This window comes from Ambystoma mexicanum, chromosome 4p (assembly GCF_040938575.1).
Source record: "Ambystoma mexicanum isolate Mex_15411 chromosome 4p, UKY_AmexF1_1, whole genome shotgun sequence".
Taxonomy (NCBI): domain Eukaryota; kingdom Metazoa; phylum Chordata; class Amphibia; order Caudata; family Ambystomatidae; genus Ambystoma; species Ambystoma mexicanum.
This window is the reverse complement of record NC_090927.1, coordinates 548,971,826-548,986,694: the sequence shown is the minus strand read 5'-3', so window position 1 is coordinate 548,986,694 and position 14,869 is coordinate 548,971,826. Positions and strand designations below refer to the sequence as shown.

Below are 14,869 nucleotides of genomic sequence, written 5' to 3'. Positions count from 1 at the left end.
CCACAAACGGTTAGGATTATCAGGGAGAATTCGTGATTGTGTTTTTACTCAATGGAAATAGTGTACGTGGGTTATCACAGAGCCAGAGTGTGGCTTTAGTTTTGTTGCGCTGTTTGGTCTTATACAGGATGACATATGCCATCTTCATAGATTGCGTTTCCCTCAGTAAAACCAGCATTAACTCTGCCTTTCATTCATTAAAATCCATTCCAGGAAACAACAAACACTGAATTCTCAGAGAAAGCAGAGTGGAGAAAGTATATACGCACTACTAGCGTTTGCTAGGGATGCAAACCTGAGAGTCATGCAGTTAGATGTGCAGAACTAAAAGCAATGGGCCATGGGGAAAAAAATGTTTGTGCTGGAAGACAACATCAAAAAGGCTACCACAGCTGGCCATGCACGAACAGTGCTGATCGTTAAACAGTATCAAGCTTTGTGTTTCATTAAATGAACAAGTGATTTATTTATTTATTTTGGCATTTGTAGAACGCACCTAACCCTGGGGCATCTGGGCGCTGATATTCTTAGGAAGTACATGCAGACGTGGTCAAGAAGGGGTGGGTTGCATTAGGATGGGTGAAATACATGGTCAAACATTCTTAGGGCGTACATAGATTATGTTATCAATTGTGTTCAATGGGTGTATAAAACCAAACAGCATGCACAGGCTGTGTGCCACTCCTCACATGCCACTGCCTCACACCTTTACTCCTATGCCAATAGTTTTGGATTGTAGGTGGTTCCAAATTAACACCTGAGTACCATAACTAAAATCGCTTGCTTCCTGCTTTTTTTTCTTTTTTACATTTCTGCTGGTTAATCGTGTCGGCTCCTGTTTTGTGGTGATGTGCCATAAATCTGTGCACAACAAGACTGGGTGGATTTCCACAGGATCCACCCATTTCAACCCCCGTCAGCATGATTCCCACGCTTTGTTCACGCGCTCATGCAGACTTCCTCATGTCAATGTGGATCAGCTTCCGATTCCCCCTGAATTGGTAGATATGCATGGATTGTGCCCGACTTTCTTGGACCTGCCAAAAGGAGGCGTTGTTTGGGTAAATCAAGGGGGGAAGAGCGGACCACATATTAAGTTTGGACGAATAGGTTTCGCTTGTGCCACTGATAAGCCGGAAATATTGTATTAGAGTACGGATAGGCAGAAATGGCACATGAGGAGGGAGAAACAGCTTGTATGTGTTGTTTGATTATTTGCCCACCCATTGACTGCCCATGGCCATGCTAATTCCTATGGCCATTCCCGCCCAGTTCCCGCCCCTCCCCACCCAAAACACCTCTTTGTGGGAACTCTTTGTGCTCGCTTTATTCAAGCCTTACCATCAAACGTTGCACTCAAAATGCCTGTCATTGTTTTTTTCAAAACAGCCTTCTCCGGGTTAATGACTTACTTGGAGCTGTAAACCAGCTAGTGGTGTAATATAAAATGTCTTAACCATGTCTGCCTTCAGCCACACTTTTTACAAGCATTACACATGTTCTTCACAGAGGTCCTGTTAAAAATAAGAATTGGCAAAGCCAACAGTTTTGGCTTGTGTATAAGTATTAGGCATTTGCCAGGCACTGATATCCGATGCCCAGGCACTCGCACCCTTTTGCACCTGCTGCCATCTGTGGCCAGTTAATACCACTACAGCAGTAGCTGGCAAGTGCCGTTCCCATGCCTACCCAAAAGCCCAAACTGTTGGCATGACCAATGCTTGTTGTAAAGGCAGCTGACATTGCTGATGTTTGGCATGCATGGTGATCATGCAGGTGGCGAAGGAGCACAATCAGAGGCTCAACTCCTGGGTCTTTTGATTGCAGCCCCGGATAAAAGCTCAGGGACTACAACAACCAAAAGGGTAGCTAGCCCCATGTCCTAACAGTCCCGACATTAGCTTAGCCCAGATCTTTTCCAAGTCTAGCAACGCCCCTGCGTCTGCGCAAGGATCGCCTTGGCCTCCGTTCAGGGGTGTAATGCACACCCTTCGATTGGAAAGCAGAAATATCCGCCCGGTGAGACGCCAGCAGCTGTCATTGACACCATCTCCCATCTTAAGAAGAGCACGGCAAGGCGGCGCTTTATTTAGGACGTGGCAAGGGCGCCTCGGAGAATTAATCCCAGCTGAGCTAAGCACGCCCCGCCCACAACCAGCCCCTTGCTTCTGCCTGGAGGGCCAGATGCCGGCTCCAATTAAAGCCGCAATGAAACTTATCCAAAGAGACTCGAGTTCCTTTTGATATGCAAAGGCTAAATCCGGGCTTAGTGCATACTGTAAATGAGGAACGTAACGGCCGTGTCTTTGTAGATATCCTACAGGAAATGCTGTCTAAAACGCACGTGCTACGGCGGACCGCAGCAGCATGAACGGTCTATATTCAAAGTCATATGCGATGTGCATTAATTCACGCAACTCGTTAGCAGAATCGCTCCACGAGGTCCTTGAGCACTAACAAGTGGCCCTGACCTGACCTTGCCCCCATCTAGCAAATCCTCATGGACCGTGGCAAACGCGGACCCCACATTCCTACGGAAATCCGAATGTAATCCGCAAACAGCCTCCTTACACTGAACAAGCTGCCCCTCCCGCCCAGCAAATGGCAAACAGACAGTGTCAGGGCCGTTGCGCAAGTCACACTGCACTAGACACCGGGCTCTCCTCCACACACACTGCACAGGGGGCAAGGGCACGTCTCTTCAGCTGCCCTGAGTAACGGCTGATACTATCCTCGCTTCCAAGAGCCATCACTGGTTACACGCATAAACTGACCTAAATGGACGGCGGATATCACACCCGCTGGTTGTGGAAGCAAGACCACGCAGCGCAACAGAGGTTCGAATCCCGAACCCGCGCTTAAAAACCAAACTCAGGTAATGAGCGCGTTATAAAAAAAAACCGGTAAGATAAAAAATAAATACCCTCAAATCATAGTTATGATGATTCACCACTACCGGCGGAAGGGGTTAAACACATGTTAGTTGTTTACAACAATTTCGGAGGAAAACTGCATTAAATTTCTGTCTTTTTCACAAAACATTGAAACCCATAGTGTAGAAAACATTGGCATTAATGAAGTCAAGCATTGCATGCATACACTCTGCCTGGGTGCCAGCGCAATTGGCACTCGGGCACACATTGCCTTAGTGTAAGAACCGTATCCTTTCAAAGCAGTTTTGCTCCATGGCGGTATTTGTCCAAGGGGCAGTCCTTTGCCTTGGCGCAAACAAAATATGTTTACTGCACAAGGGTCTCTACTGTCAAAAGTGATAATTGTCCTTGCACAGGTGGAGCGCTTCTGTAATTCCACGGTTTTGCCAGATATGACCCCCTGCAGTGAAGGGCAACACACACACGGTCAGAGATTCAGAGCAAAGCTTACAGCAGAGGAGCGCAGTCCAAATGCGCACCTTAAAACGTCCTCATTTGGAAACCTTGAGCACATTATATCACGCCAACAAGTGCGCAGGGTACCGCATTTCTACTATTTAAATCAAGGGTCTCGTGTGTGTAACAGAGTTTAACCTTTCCGCGTGCATGCAATGAAGAAATGTTACTTACCAGGCTCGGGCGATATAAAAACTGGAAAACCAAGAGGAAGGAGGGTGAGCCCAAAGCAACTAACCCGGCTCTGACTGAGGAATACAAAAGTAATATCTATCTGGGAAGGAATGCAGCTGCCCTTTCCAAGCCTTATAGGGCAAAGCAGGGTGCTATATATAGAGGGAGTGGCGGGTGCTCCTAAAGGCTGTGGCAGGAAGGGGTTAAACCGCCTGAAAAGTACACGCGGGAAATTACCAATTGCCGCACTGTATATATCCGGCCCACAACTGCAAACCACAGAATGCGGCAATTCACATTTGAATAAAAGCTCGGCGGAGACTTGCGCATTCACACCGTGGGTACAATAATAAGTGCGCAACGGCGCTTGGTTGTCTGGAAGATTCTACTGTAGAATGCGTGACAGCCACTGGGGTTTGAAGCGCGGAAACGCGACGCGGGAAGCGTGTGCGTGAAATCACTCTAGTAATAAGATTTCGCGTGAATTGCATGAGCGAGTGCCCTGGGCTGTGACGTTAGCTTCTCCAGGGCGTCTTGGAGCCCTGCTTGACTTTCAGTGAATGTTATCGCCATGTGGTGAGACATGTCAGCTGCGTGAAAGGAGCCCCGCTGCTAATTCTGTTTGAAGAGGCAAAGCCCTGTGCAGGCCACGGCAGCTCCTGTTCATCCCGTGGTCTGTGGTAGTAGCATTTCTGGGCACATACTTGTTGGACACGGTCACTTTTTAAAAACGTGTCTTCGACTTGCTATTCTGCTTCGCCCTGGGTCACGCTGAGTGTATGACTCTAAAGCAGAGACATTATTTCCAGAAATGCCCCTTTCTCCTGGTGGCTGTTAAGGGTGCTGGATTCCGTTCATTAAAACATTTGCAATCCAGGTGTAAAGAAGAGGTGTTCTCTAAATCAGACTTGATACTTCAGGATGCATGATAGATGCAGCAAGCAAACACACACATGCGCACACAGTCACTCATGCTTATTTTTCTCTGCCAAGAAGACAACCGAAATAAGCCCACAGACATTCGCACCCAGGCTTGGACTGCGGGGCAATAGGTCAATGCCCGAATTATATGCCCAGCAGACTAGGGCGGGCCCGTTGTTCTGGTAAAAATTGGCACGTTAGAGTAAAGTAACTCCTTAAGGTATCCCACTCTGGCCGAAAAACTGGCAAATTTTCACCCAAAAAACGGGACCACTTTGATTAGTTACTTCACTATAAGGCTAGTATCTTATTTTTAATTTTTATTTGATTACATACTTTCTTACAAACCTGTACCAATTCCGTTAAAACTCACCAACATCATCTCCTCAAGAGACCATTTGTAATACAACACAAGTCAATTCGTGCAACCATTTTGCTAGTAGTTTTTAACAGTGTTACTCAGTGGTCGAAGCTGGTGGGAGCGGTCGGAGTGGTGCTCCTCTATTTTTTTCAATTAAGTTGTACCTATACCCCCTTAGGTAGTACTCAAAGAGTTTGTCACGAAAGGAATGAATTGCCATTTGCAACCGTGGGCCTCTTTTTCCTTGCTGCCGGGCCAAAGCTATGTCCCAGTCTGACCCCTATAAACGGGTGATTGCCAAAGACTCTTTGGGGAACTGGAGCCTGGCCTGCAAAGGAAAGCGACGCACACGTCCCAGCCTCAGTATCTGGGTCAGTAAAAGGAGGAGGAGCCCGGGTATACATCACGCTTACATGTCAGAGTACACACCTGCTTGACAACTATCAGTTTATTTTCCAGGTGTGGGTAATGTACTGAGGTATTTTAACGAATGTCTGTCATGTTGGCAGGCGGGGGCTGCGAGAAGTGTGGACTGTTAGTGACCACACCTGGCATATATTGCAGCAAAAGGATTACAACATAATCACCGGGAGGTAGACATGTGTAACATGGACACGAATGAACAAGAAACTTCAATTGAAAATATAAACTTTACTCAGCTGCATTTCAATGCGCTTGATATTCCCTTTTTATTGATTGTGGCTTTTGTTAAAAAATGCCATGCAATGTTTAAGCAACGAATATCAGAATGGTCATAAAATACAAACGTTGTGGAATGCTTGATATATGCATGTCGTGTTCTAGAGGTGTGTTTGTTAAAACAGATTGCATAATTGGTGGAGCTGAGATGTCATTTGAAGCCAGTGTTGGGTTGGTAAGCAGTCAGGTCTTGATGTGTACACTACTACAGCATGGCTACATGCCAGTAAGGTGTATTCATAGTAGGCATGCTCAAACTTACCACAATGTGCCCTGTGGGAACGTCAAGCTTTTCTGGGTGGGTTTGCCTTGCCCCAGGGGATCCTCACATCAGTATCTAAGCGTCAAAACCTGCAGTTGGTCTCACAAATTTACAGTTTTACCTTTAATGACTTTAAAAAAATGAATAAAGTAATCCTCTTGTAATATTTCGTGTTCACTTTGAGACACTGCACAATGTTTTAAAAAAGGTTTCCTAACAGCTTTTCTTTCCTGTGTCTGTGGAGAAACCTTTGTTTGTGAGCCCGAGAAGTCTTCCTGCAATGTGCTCAGCCACCTTCTGCACTGTTTGTGTGTCTCGAGAACACATTCCCATTGTGTAAATGGTGCAAGAAACACTTTGATTGTTTCGCCACTTGTTTTGCATTTGTCACATTGGCATCTTAGGCAACATGTGCTTTTATCTGGGGGGAATGGCAGAGTAGAAGAATAGGAGCAGGACTTCTCCTTTACCTCAATGTCAATGGTTGTAATAGAGCCCAAGGAGGAGAGCAGACAGAGGTTGTGTTGGAGAAGGAGGCAGGAAAGACAATGTTGGTGGAGATGGGACAGTTATTGAGGAGGAGATGGCAGTTGAGGAATGGGAGATGGTACTTGGGGGAGGCGGGATGATGGGCGAGGAAGGTGAGATGTTGTTTAAGCAGTGGAGATAGTGGCTGAGGAGGTAAGACAGTCAGTGAAAAGGAGTATATGCATAACAATTCAGAGTTGCTTGTGATGTTGGAAGAGGAAAACATGGCAGTACAACCCACAGTGAGGACTGTACGATACCTTTTAAGCAGCACTGCTGTGAACTCATTCTACCAGTTGTATGGGAGGAAAGGTCATTGAGACCCCCTCCCCTCCATTCCAAACCACGTGCAGATTATGATTCGTCCACCGGCCACCCATGCGCCTGTGGCCAGGGATGCGGGATGGCTGCAGGACGACCCATATGTATGCACACATTGGCCAGAAAGCAGATCCCAGACTCCATTTTGTACCACAACCAGACTCCATTTTGTACATGGTACCACAGGCCTCATAGACAAAGGTTGCCTAGCTCTCCCCTCGAGATCGCACACAGCAAGGCAGTCATCTCCCCCACCTTCCTCCCCTCTGCATCCCTGCAGAAGGCCTGTTCCCATGGAGACTAGGCGCGAACAAGCTACATGACACACACTGTATCTTTCACCTTCCGCAGTTCATCGCTGACTATGAATGACTGGGCAAAGGCATGGGTTTGAGGAAAACAATTAATCTCCACAAACATGCCCCGTCCCCATGCAGACCCCACATTTATGAAATACACTGAGGATAACCCCACAACCTTGCTCTCCATATGAAGTAACAGATACCGATGCTACGCCTGTGTGTCACTCTGTTTCACCCACACTGCTAATCCCGCTGTAAAGGTTATAAATGCCCTCCTGTAGGGTTGTATGAAGGGGCTGATTCCAGGAAACGAAACAAGAAGATCTTTACCTATTTTACTGCACATGAAGCTGTTGGTCATATGTCTAGGCCCCATACTGTTGAACGAATCTTGTTCTTTGAAAAACACACTAATGTATGATATGTCAATTTACTTGTTCGATATAATGCAAGGTACACGATCCAGATGCTCAATGGCTTTTCAAATATACGTGTGTTCACAAACATGTTCAACTTGCATACTGTTCCAAATGTATATAATGAAAGACGGTAAAGCCACAAGGCTGTTGTAGATAGAATTTACTTTGTAACATGGTGCTCATGATAAATGTAAACGAGTAACCTATATTATGATCATAGTTCACATATTATTCGATGTACCTGCAACTACACTGGCCTAATTCTACCTCTTTTTCTAATGATTTGTATGTAACCCCCGCAAAGTAGACCAGCTAGAGGCCACAGGGCCCTCTCTCACTTCTCCTGCAGCACTGCGTACTCAGCCCCCACCTCACTCCCCCCTCAGGCCGGGCTGACATCTAAAGGCCCTTGTTCCACTGACGATGTGATGCTATAATTGTAACCTCTCACCCTTCTTCTGAGCCTGCACCAAGTATCCACCCTCCCCCAATCCCCTCGACCCACAATAGCACCATAAACTTGCTCCACACCCCCAGAATCTGGTTAAAGAAATATGGGCAACCAGCCTCTCATCCCACCGCCTTTTGATGCACCGGCTATGTACCCTCTGACCAGATAGTATCACAGCTCACCCCAACCTCGACTGACCATGGTGGCAATATATTTACTCTTGTACTAACATACTCTAAAGATGTCCCCCACTAGATCTAACGTAGAAGAGTGATAGAGGTATCCCTGAAATGTGCCCCCTGATAAGCCACTTGACCCCGTGAAGTAGTCCATTTATTGTATAGTATTTTTATGATGATGAAACACGAACACCTAGAGTTATGTTCTATTTTTCTTGTGATGTTAGAATAACGATTTGTAGAATTTACAGGGCATTATGAATTATAGTCAACACTGAATGAGTATGCGTGGCCACATGGGCAAATGTTAGTACAGGCGAGATGTAACAATTAGACATCGCCTGACCCAGCGCTCCACCTCAACGAGTCCAGCTGACCTACAAGCATCATCGTGACACCATGTGGAGCCTCACCAATCCTGAAGCTTCGACACTACATATTCCATACTGTATACTCCCCATTGCCAATCTCATCGATTCAAGTAACACCTAGTTCCCACGTCATAGGTGACGTGTTTTTGTAACAAAAGGTAGATGTTTTTTGATGTTTGGCAGAGTGCTCTCGGAGTTTGCAGAGTCCTCTGCTTGCCCTATTTTGGTTTTGGATAAACTTTTATCTTCACCCTTCTGTGGTGTGTCTGTTATTGACTCTCATTGGGGAGTTTGGTATTGCATTTTTGAGGACGCTTACTTTCAAGTGGTGACCCAGGGACGTGATTTTTCCCTTTGCTCCTTATGACACAAGAAACGTGTCCTTGCCATGGCGGAGACCCAGGGTGCGCCCCCTCAAGAGGGCTGCCCGCCTACGGCAACCGGTACACTTAGACTTGCGCACGCAGTAGGGTGAGAGGGTACGGGTCCCACTTTGGAAAACCCACCCTACTGCTCGCTAAAGCCAGGGGCGGCCATTGAGTGTGGGGCAGCGCCTGGACAGACCGGGTCCGGGGGGTCTCGGATCAAGATGGACACGTGAGTATCAAGTGCGAGCAACGCTAAAGGAAGCTAGAGAAGGGATATAGGTGTAGTATACAGAGTCAGATGAAGGGAAGGGGGGCTAAAAGAGAGTAAAAGGGAAATATAGCTAACAAAGGTCTTGTGGGTATAACATATTCTTTCTATTATTTCTGCATATGGCCATTAGGACAAGCTAAGGAGATTACAAGGTGAAAGAGGAATACGGTAACCTAGCTCTGCGAGGGTGTGGAAGGCAGCGCTGCATAGTGCTTTCTTGACCAGTGCTGGGAGTAAAAAGAGAAAATAAGTGGAATCAGTAGGAGTGTCATATAAAGGGAGGCTCGGAGTAGTACAATTTAGAAACGCTTTCTTCTTTCTTTCTTGGGTAAAGGGGACATGTGAAAGGGGACAGAAACGGGAGAAAACATAGACTACCAAGGGGTAGATAGCAGGGGTAAGAGGCGACAGGCGGGAAGATTTGTGTGAAATGTTATATGTGATATGTCTTTTGGTAATGTCATGTGAGTATCGTATTGTGTTTGTTGCAACTAGTGTCCACGAACAAGCCATGGCAGAATAGGTACTGCATTATTGATTAGCATATTTTATTTAGATTAAGTGTGACAAATTGGAGATAGATTTCAAATATTGTGATGCAAAACTGATATACAAAGGCACACAACACTGTAGTATTGTCAAAATTGCATTACTGTAAAACAAGTATCATAAGGTGAAGGAAGGAGTTTGGGAGATAGAATGGGTGCAGAAACACCACTAGCTCACATTTGTCAGAGTTTGCCAGGTTATGCTGAGAGGATTACAAAATACCATGATCAATGGATCACAGATCACAGACTAACAGCACTCCTAGCTGATTTGACCTGAATGTGCCTAATCTGCCCGGCGGTTTACCATGGTCACCTGACTGTAACAAATGGCCTAGCTGCCTCCTCACAATTGCACTTTTATATGTCTATAATACAGCAAATAAACTACATTCTAATGTGTAAAACTACCTTTGAGTCAACTATACTGTCAAGTAGATTGCCAACCAACTGCTTAATACGTGCTAGCTGTCCACATATAATTGTGCCACTTTTATTGTTTATCATGTTTTTGTGCAACCTAGTGCACCTTTCTCAAATGCGATTCCTACTCCTAACTATCACATTTTGGGTGCTTATCTATGCAGCCCAACCACAAATCGCTAGTTCATATTCAGCTATTACTCCCGCTATAATGATGATAGATCTTATAGTCCCATCGCAAATCAACCACCCAAACAGATCTTGAAACCACATAGCCATACTATGGGACACCCGTGCTATGTGATAACCTGGCACATACTAGCACTGGATTTACTAACCCGTACCTTAATGCCCTAGCCTTATGGTTAGAACACTTCTCTAAGAAACCTACACCAAACCAACCCTGCTCATTTCACATTAGAAACAATATACTAGGATCTAGATTCTCACGCACTAGTGGTCACACTAAGTACCATCGCTCATGGTCCAAACTTCCTTCGCCTAGCCTCATCCACCAGGTGCCCTCCACATCTACTCCTAAAACTAATCCTATTACCACAGCACTACCATGCAAAGATACACAGATTAAGGGAGCCATTGTCAACGCCAGATCCATTTCTGCTCACTCATTAGACATTGCTGACCTATTCGAGACACAAGAGCTCGACTTTATTGCGATATCTGAGACTTGGCTACACGCAGCCTCTGGACCCTCACTTTCCCTAGGGATACCTATTGATTATTCCATTACAAGATGTGACCGCAACACCAGAGGGGGTGGAGTTGCCTTTATACACACAAACTCTCTTGGCTTGAGAGCTATACCTAATGTAAACATTGAGTCTGCTGATTTACTCTCGGTCAAGCTACCACTATCTCCAAACCAAACGGCCACTTTACACCTGATCTACAGACCACCTGGCCCTGCGACATCCTTTGTGGATGAGATTACTGTCACGACCCACATCCAGAAGACCCCCTGGCAAGCCCATGGGCCAGGAAGGGTCTTGACTCGGGTTTCCACTAAACCCAGGCATCCTTGGCCTAGACCTTCTTGGGCCCAGTCCTGGTGCCTTTGGCTCATACTTGATAAAGGACTTGTTTTGGGAACTACTTTATTTCAGTGCCAATCAACATGGAGGCATCCACATAGCTTGGCTCCTTGGAACCAAGCTATGTTGTACAGTGTTTTTGGGTGTGGTACCATACGAACTATTTTACCTGGACTACTTTCTTGAAGCTCTTTAAACCACACCCGACTGGGATAACACGCTTCGCGTTACTTTGCAATTCTGCAACGTGACGCTCACAATGTTCAGCTGCACCCGCGAACCTGGGAAGAACAGCATCTGTTAAGGAGGAAAAGGACATCGTTAGCAGCAGCAGCTTACCTGTAATTTCATCGTTAGCTGTCCACGGCTCTTGCGATCAGTATCCCGAAACCAGCGCTCCTCCTGAACTGACGGATCTGCAAAAAAGGAAGAAACAAGGTATTAGACATTTTTACAATTTAATGAACGGTGCCGAAAAGCTTACCACGCAAGTCGCTCCTCGACCAGCATCGCCTCAGGAATTCCATGCAACGGGTGAGCACCGCGACCTCCGGGAAGACAAGACAACAGGTTAGCAAGAGGCAAGGCATCATAGCGCTGCACTTAGCGCCTACTCACCGTATCAAGGCGCTCTAAAAACGCCATTACTTACCGGCGAGACCCAATTCAACCTATGCTACATATTGGACTTCCGCGCACCTAAGGAAGAGAAAAGACATTAGTTAAACCAAAAAGGCATGCAAGGACAACTATATACCACAACAATAAGACCTACCTGAAAGACTCAAAGCGGGCCGGCATCAGTGAAGTAACTCCATCGCAATCGCCCACCAAGCACAACGCGCCCCTGCCAAGAAGGCAGGACGGAGAACACACCTGCATTAAAAACAAGGTGAGGAGAGGTCCAGAGAGGCCGCCGGTATACGGGGTGGTGGGGGGCTGTTTACCCCAGTTGCCCAGTCTTGAACATTGCCCACCTGTATTCCAGGCAGAACCCTCCAGCTGGTCACACCTGGGAACCGCAGAGAAGGATACCTGAGTCCCAACTGCTGGGTGGCCTCCCCGTGGAACCAGGTGAGCATAACAGAACGCAAAGCCTGCCAAACCAATCCACCTGGGCACCATGGAGACCTCGGAATTAGACCAATTGGCCCAATTAATAGGAGAACTGCGTGCCGAGGTTCATTCTGCCCGACAGGAGACTAACGCTCTCCGAAGAGATTTAATAGTGACTAAGGAGTGCACTGAAGACATTAGCAGACAATACTTACAATCACAAGCAGGACAGAGACCTCTGCCTGGAAGCAACCCAACGATGCAGAATCCTACCCTGCCATCCACTTCCTCTACCCCGGTACAAATTATGCTACCAGGAACAGTTCCTTTGGCACCGCCGGAGCGGTTTACAGGTGATGCACGGAAATACGCAGCTTTCATGAATCAGTGTCGCCTTCACTTTCTTTGCAGGCCAGGAGCATTTCCAAACGACCAAGCTCGGATAGCCTTTGTTTTATCATACCTGAGCAGTAGCGCAGCAGATTGGTCTGTACCATTGGTGACCCATGATGATCCTTTATTACATGACTTTGGGGGATTTCAGAGGGAAATGGAGAAACCTTTTGCTCGCCATATCTGAGAGCAAGCAGTGGACAATGAACTCCTTTCCCTCCATCAGTGGAATCAGGACTTCTTAACGTACATTGCCACTTTCAACAGATTGGTTGCTGAAGCCAGGTGGCCTGAAAACAAAAGAACTACGTTGTTTCATCGGGGCTTACGAGGCGAATTAAAAGACGTTCTAGCTCAAGTAGTTGATCCTCCTCGAGACGGTTCTGAGTTCATAAATCTGGTCGTACAACTAGACCGAAAAGCAGATCATTCTAAAATGGATCCTAGGGCTGTGTATGTTTGGTCTAGAGACAATGTAACTCGAGCACAAGAAAGCCCTGTGGAGTCCATGCAAATTGGGGGGGTGTGACCTCCATTAACAAAACAAGAGCGAGATAAAAGAAGGCAACAACAGTTATGTCTGTATTGCGGAAAACCTGGGCATTTCCTGAAGGACTGCCCGGTGAATCCTCCAAGGAAGATCGTCGGGGCCACGGAAAAAGATGAAGAGAAGAAATCTAAATCGGAAAACTACCCAGCTCGGCAAACGTAGAGGTCAGTTTGTCGAGTGAGAGGAAAGAGCCACCGACCTCACACTTTGCAATACCAGTGATCTTAAACAATAACCAACGGTCGTCAAGAATGCATGCCGTTGAGGCATACATCGAGAGCGGGGAAGTCGGGAATTATATAGATCAAGACCTGGCTGCAGAGATGGGGCTTCCCTTATGTTCTAAGCCGACTACAGGCAAGGTGACTACGGTAGATGGGACAGAAATCGCTTCCGGACCCGTAAACCAATGCACAGCCGAGATAACCTTGCTGTGCCAGGACGGGCATCGGGAACTCATTTCGTTCGATCTCATCAAGGCACCTCAATTCCGGCTTATACTAGGGATGCCATGGTTAGTCGCTCACAACCCTTTGATCGACTGGCGGGCCAGGAAATTAACCTTCCCCAGTGATTACTCTCCAGCCTGTTATTATCAAGAACAGAAACCAGCTTTCAGTATTTCTACAACTCCCGGAGCGACAACATCAACCTTGGGTGTAACTAATACCTTGCCAGAGGAATACCGCAATTTCCAGGATGTATTCCAGAAGGACCAAGCAAACACCCTGCCGCCGCACAGGCCTTATGACTGTCAAATCAACCTTATTCCTGGTGCTCAAGTCCCTTGTGGTAGAATCTATGCTCTTGCGGAACCTGAAAATCTTCATCAGAAGTCTAATTTAGACCAATACCTTGCAAACGGATTCATCCATCCATCGAAGTCCCCTGCAGCCAGTCCTTTGTTCTTTGTGCCGAAAAAAAGAAGGGGACTTAAGGATCTGTATTGACTACTGCGCATTAAACCAGATCACTGTAAAGAACCGTTATCCCTTGCCACTTATCCCGGAAACGCTTGGCCAGGTCAAAGATGCTCAGATTTACACCAAATTGGATCTTCGGGGAGCATACCACCTGGTCCGGGTCAGAAGCGCAGATGAATGGAAAACTGCTTTCCGTACAAAATATGGTTTATTCGAATATCAAGTCATGCCCTTTGCGTTATGCAACGCTGCGGCAGCATTCCAATATTTCATGAATGACGTCTTGAGAGAGTTAATTGATGTCTGCGCCCTAGTGTGCATAAAGATCCTAGTGTACTCAACCTCAAAACAGGATCATATCAAGCACGTCCGTTCAGTACTCGCCAAGTTCCGTGACATGGTTTATATGCAAAGCTTGAAAAGTGTTTCTTTCACGTAACCGAAGTAGAGTTTCTAGGCTTTATCCTTACTCTCGGAGGCATCAGGATGGACCTGCACAAAGTTGACGCCGTTCTGAAGTGGCCATCACCAACATCAGTAAAAGGAGTCTAAAGTATGTTGGGCTTTGCGAATTTCTATCACCGGTTCAGACCAGACTTCTCCCAAGTTGTACACCCGATCACTGTATTGCTACGAAAAAATAACAAAAAATTTGCCTGGACCGAAGAAGCAGAAAAAGCTTTTCAGGAACTTAAGAAAAGGTTCACCTCAGCGCCAATCCTGCGACATCCACGTCCAGATCTTCCTCATATCGTGGAAACGGACGCTTCCAGTATAGCAATGGGAGCTGTCCTCTCACAAAGAGATCCCGAAACCGGCCAGCTACATCCAGTGGCCTTCTGGTCGAAGAAGTTCTCACCTCCAGAAGTAAATTACGCCAACACGGACAAAGAACTCATGGCAATCAA

General features: G+C 46.5%; 1 protein-coding gene across 2 annotated transcripts in view; it reads right to left on the bottom strand.

Moving 5' to 3' along the window:
* The window catches only part of MYOM2 (myomesin 2), a 578,568-nt gene extending 574,891 nt beyond the window's left edge, over positions 1 to 3,677 (bottom strand). For both annotated transcript variants that reach the window (XM_069606094.1, XM_069606095.1), the window contains exon 1: positions 3,564 to 3,677. The gene's annotated coding sequence lies outside the window, so the exon portion shown is untranslated. The remainder of the gene's footprint in view (positions 1 to 3,563) is intronic.
* Positions 3,678 to 14,869: the final 11,192 nt, after the last annotated feature.